Source organism: Palaemon carinicauda, chromosome 27 (assembly GCF_036898095.1).
Source record: "Palaemon carinicauda isolate YSFRI2023 chromosome 27, ASM3689809v2, whole genome shotgun sequence".
In the NCBI taxonomy this organism is placed as follows: Eukaryota; Metazoa; Arthropoda; class Malacostraca; order Decapoda; family Palaemonidae; genus Palaemon; species Palaemon carinicauda.
In genome coordinates this window covers 48,402,278-48,408,277 of record NC_090751.1, presented here as the reverse complement: position 1 = coordinate 48,408,277, position 6,000 = coordinate 48,402,278, and the positions used below count along the sequence as shown (strand labels likewise).

The following is a 6,000-nucleotide window of genomic DNA, read 5'->3' as shown; positions in this document are numbered from 1 at the left end:
TCGCTTGATTTTGAAGTTTTGTATATAAGTTCCATCCAAGCTTTAAATTAGACATGAATATACATGAAAGGTCGTAAAAGGTCAGCTAAAGGATTATAAAATGAAGGATATGAAGATTCTCCAACAAAGTTTTATTCTCTAGTGTATTCATTTACATAATTAATTACAATTCAAGATTATCCACCGTCATTTGATTATACGGAATATTTTGAGTTTTGTTAGAATTATAAGTGGGAAAAAAGATAGTTGGAGAGAGGACTTTTCAAGAGAACTTCAATTTGCTATTAGAAAGGAACTCAAGTAATTGAAGAAATATAAATGGGGTCAATTGAAGAGTCTTGACAATAAGAAGTTAATGATCCTTTGTATAAATAAGCTTCGGGTTCAATTCAGAACTGTTTCGTTATAGTTCGTGGAATGGATGAGCCTCTCTGTTGTGAAAGTCGATAGTGTAGAGGATAGATTTTTAATGCAGATTTGTTTACTTTTAACAATCTGTGGGTGATTTACAACCTTTATTCTCCTTCCCCTCTCTCCCCTCTCCCCTCCTATTTCCACACACACACACACAGAGTTAAAAAAGAAAGGGGAATGTATCAAAGGATTATCTTTAATAAAAGGCAACTGAGCTCTGGTGATTGTTATTTTTGTTTATTACATGCCTTTTCATATACAGTTGCTGATGATATTGTCACTATTTCAACTTTTTCTAAAATACCCTTTCAAATATTCTCTCTCTCTCTCTCTCTCTCTCTCTCTCTCTCTCTCTCTCTCTCTCTCTCAGTGTTTCTGTATGCCGGTGAGTGAATACACTTGTGCTACCCTATAGATATCCTGATTTAACGCGGATAACAAAAGGCTATCGAGTGCAATATAGCTACAAGTTTTCGTGAATAGTCGGTGATTAGTTTGAGGTCAGAAAAGTGGGATAAAACATCCGCATAGGATAGTTATCTTATGAATTACTAAAGATCTGATCAAGATGGTGCTCTATAATACAGGCAAAGCTTGGAGGGACATTGCTGCAGTCAGCAAAAGTAAATTCCATGAGTTGGCGAAACAAGAACTCAATCGTCTGATAACAGAGGTCGCTAGTAACTCCAACCAGTGTGACGGAAAAATATTCGCAGACATATTGAAACAATATGATCCAACAAACTGGAGGAAATCTGCGGAAAACATCAGCAAAATAATAGAAGAAATTCCAAAGAAGATCCAAGTGATAAAGAGACTTCTAAAGAAAGTCTACATCAATCAACAAATTCCACCAAAGAACAATAATAAGTCCAATATGGTGAATATGCTGATTGATGCATTTGGAAAAACAATGCCAAAATGGTGCAATACATGTAAGATATGGTATTCCATTAATAATCCTCAACAACTGATTAGAAAATGCGATGCGTGTCATGTTCCAACACACCCTACATGTGCTGAAATACAGCAAAAAATAAAAAAATAGACACACAAAGGTATTCTGCTCAACATGCGTAGTCTGGATAGAAAATATAATTAAGTCGAGACTAAATCTGCAAATAGTTGAAGATGAAGAAGAAGAAGAAGAGGAAGAAGAAGAAGAAGAAGAAGAGAAAAAGGAACAGGATATGTGTAAGGATGCAGAGGAAATCATTGATATAACTTATGATGCCATCCAACTACATACTTACGAAGAAATAAATTATCAGATAGAAACAAATAATAGACCCAAGAGACTCTACCCGGACCTACATACTTTTAGGGAAGAGCAAGAACAAGATGAAAAAGAAAAAGATATCGTCTGCAATTTGCTGAAAAGAGGGAATTGCAGATTTGGCGAAAGATGCTACTACAAGCATCCAAATATATGCCATAATTATGAAATATATGGTAAATGTGCGTATTTAGACGGATATGGAGACGAATGCAGAGATCTCCATCCAAAAATATGCAAAAACCTAAATGAAGGAAAAGGATGCAAATACAACAAAAAATGCTGATATATGCATCCTGCAACCATGAATGAAAGTAAGAAAACTCAGAAAACAGAAAAGAAAAATGAAAGCAAAAATGAAACAAAAAAAAGAAACAAAAGAGCAGGCCGAGTATATACCGCGCTATGCACCAAAGGCCCCAAGATATGATGCCTTTCAACCCAAATATGCACATTTAGAGCCCAACTACAAAGAATGAATCTATAATGCCAGGGGTTGGTGCAGATATGGGGATAATTGCAGGTATACACACAAAAATAAATATGAAGGCGAAAGAGCAAATATAATAGAAAAGTTGGATTTTTTAATGGCAGAATTCCTGGAAATGAAGAAAAGAACATCATATCAGAACAGAAAGGAAGCATGGGAGAATCCATATTATTATCAATATTAAATAATGGGGATGAAACACAAACCATAATAGTGATGAATTCCCAAGGTTTAGTCACGAGTAACTCTAAAAGGAAAATAGAGTTCTTAGAGGAACTAACCCAAATTGAAAAAATAGATATATTAAATATAAGTGAAACATGGTATTCCCAAGAGACTGGCAGTGATGATCAGATAAAGGGTTTCCAAACATATAGATCAGACAGAACAAATAGGAATCAAGGGGGAACCGCAATATATGGAAGAGACATAAATCAAGGAAAAGTCTGTGAAAAATACAACAACACAGAATGTGAATTGATTGCGGTAGAATTTGAATTTGAAAAACTAGTGAATATTGTAGTTTACAGACTCCCAAATGCTAAGAAGTTTGACATAATAATAGAAAAAATAGATGATATATGTAGAAACAATAAAGATTGGAATATACTCCTATCCGGAGATTTTAACTTTCCTTTCATGGATTGGAAAGAACGGGTAGAAGAAAGTGGTTGTATTTATACATATAAAAAAAGAGAGTAATAGTATCGTAGAAGATAAGAGGCAATTTGAAAAGCTTCAAGATATGCTATTAGAACTTAATATGCAACAAATAAAACACATTCCAACAAGAAAGGAAAATGTCCTAGATCTAGTATTTGTGAATGAGGTGAATTATGTTAAAGAAATAATAGTGTATAACCCGGGAATTTCAGACCACAATGTCATAGAATTTATAGTCCATTCCAAAGCAAGTGATCGCAGAATTAATCAAAGCACAAAACGTTGGGAAGGATATGGAAAATATAATTTTTACAGTAAGAATATAAAATGGTGAGAAATAAATGAAGAACTGAACAAAGAATGGAAAAGTGTATTCGTAAGTGATAATATACAGGTAAATACGGACATACTGTACAAAATACTGGAGAAAATTGTTGAAAAATATGTACCGAAAAAAAAACAATAAACAAAAAACATGCATACCAAGAGACAGAAGGATCTTATTTCAGAAAATTAGAAAATGGAAGAAAAATCTTGCAAAAGAAAAAATGTGTGGAAAATGATGGAAATAAAATGTAAGATAGAAAATGCAGAACAAAAGATTATACAATCGAAAGAAAATGAAAAAAGGGACTTCGAAAGAAAATGAAAAAAGGGGCTCAGAAGAAAGGACTCTTCAAAATATAAAAAAAAAAAACCCAAAGTACTTTACTCCTTTGCAAAAAAGATGAATAAGGGGAGATTAGAAATATAGGCCCTCTAAGAATTGAAGGACGGATAACGAATGAAAAAAGGAAATATGCAACATATTAGCAGAAAAATATAAGAGTGAGTTCACGCCAAGAAATGTGGTTGAGAATAATGCAACAAAAATGAGAGAAGAAAGTGTTGAATATCTACTGGATATAGATAATAATGAAGCAGATATTGTCAAGGCTATAAGTGAAATTGAAAATGGATCGGCAGCCGGACCAGATGGAGTTCCAGCGACTTTGTTAAAAAAAAACTTCACACACTATCCCGAAGCCGCTTGCAATACTGCTAAGACAAAGTGTAGATATGAGTGAGATATATGTTAAACATAAATTAGCTTATATAACCCTCTCTCTCTCTCTCTCTCTCTCTCTCTCTCTCTCTCTCTCTCTCTCTCTCTCTCTCTCTCTCTCTCTCTCTCTCTCTCTCTCAGTTTTGTATCTGTGTGCCGGTGAGTGATTAAACTTTTGCGGCCCTATAAATATCATGATTTAACGCGGATAACAAAAGGCTATCGAGTGCAATATAGCTACAAGTTTTCGTGAATAGTCAGTGATTAGTTTGAGGTCGGAGAAGTGGGATAAAACGTCGGCATAGAATAGTTATCTTGTGAATTACTAAAAATCTAATCAAGATGGCTATGTACAACACGGGCAAGGCTTGGAGAGACATCGCTGGACTCAGCAAAAATAAATTCCATGAGTTGGCGAAACAGGAGCTCGACCGTCTGATAACAGAGGTCACTAGTAACGTCAACCAATGTGACGGAAGAATATTCGCAGACATATTGAAACAATATGATCCAATAAACTGGAGCAAATCTGCGGAAAACATCAGCAAAATAATAGAAGAAATTCCAAAGAAAATCCAAGTGTTAAAGAGACTTATAAAGAAAGTCTACATCAATCAACACATTCCATCAAAGAACAATAAGAAGTCCAATATGGTGAATATGCTGATTGATGCAATGGGAAAAAGAATGCCAAAATGGTGTAATACATGTAAGATATGGTATTCCATTAATAATCCTCAACAATTGATTAGAAAATGTGATGCCTGTCATGTCCCAACACATCCCACATGTGCTGAAATACAGCAAAAAATAAAAAATAAAGACACAAAGGTATTCTGCTCAACATGCTTAGTCTGGATAGAAAATATAATTAAGTCGAGACTAAATCTGCAAATAGTTGAAGATAAAGAAGAGGAAGAAGAAGAAACAGAAGAAGAAGAAGAAGAAAAAGAAGAAGAAGAGAACAATGAACAGGATATGTGTAAGGATGCAGAAGAAATCATTGATATAACCTATGATGCCATCCAACAACATACTTATGAAGAAATAAATTACCAGATGGAAACAAATAATAGACCCAAGAGACTCTACCCGGACCTACATAATTTTAGGGAAGAGCAAGAACAAGAAAAAATAGAAAAGAAGGATATAGTCTGCAATATGCTGAAAAGAGGGAATTGCAGATTTGGCGAAAGATGCTACTACAAGCATCCAAACATATGCCATAATTATGAAATATATGGTAAATGTGCGTATTTAGACGGATATGGAGACGAATGCAGAGATCTCCATCCAAAAATATGCAAAAACCTAAAAGAAGGAAAAGGATGCATTTACAACAAAAAATGTCGATATATGCATCCTGCAACCATGAATGAAAGTAAGAAAACTCAGCAAACTGAAAAGAAAAATGAAAGCAAAAAAGAAACAAAAAAAGAAACAAAAAAGCAGGCCGTGTATATACCGCGCTTTGAACCAAGAGCCCCAAGATATGAGGCCTTTCAACCTAAACCGGCACATGTAGAACCCAACTACAAAGAATGCATCTATAATGCCAGGGGTTGGTGCAGATATGGGGACAGTTGCAGGTATACACACACAAATAAATATGAAGGCGAAAGAGCAAATATAATAGAAAAGTTGGATTTTTTAATGGCAGAATTCCGGGAAATGAAGAAAAGAACATCATATCAGAACAGGAAGGAAGCATGGGAGAATCCATATTATTACCAATATTAAATAATGGAGATGAAACACAAACCATAATAGTAATGAATGCACAGGGTTTAGTCACGAGTAACTCTAAAAGGAAAATAGAGTTCTTAGAAGAACTAACCCAAATTGAAAAAATAGATATATTAAATATAAGTGAAACATGGTATTCCCAAGAGACTGGCAGTGATGACCAGATAAAGGGTTTCCAAACTTATAGATCAGACAGAAAAAATAGGAATCAAGGGGGAACCGCAATATATGGAAGAGACATAAATCAAGGAAAAGTATGTGAAAAATACAGCAACACAGAATGTGAATTGATTGCGGTAGAATTTGAATTTGAAAAACTAATGAATATTGTAGTTTACAGACCCCCAAACACTAAGGAGTTTGACA

The 6,000-nt window shown here is 34.4% G+C and overlaps 1 protein-coding gene across 1 annotated transcript in view; it reads left to right on the top strand.

The window, feature by feature from the left end:
* The window catches only part of LOC137620718 (G-protein coupled receptor GRL101-like), a 111,230-nt gene that overhangs the window by 61,074 nt on the left and 44,156 nt on the right, over positions 1-6,000 (top strand). The gene's annotated exons all lie outside the window — the stretch shown is intronic.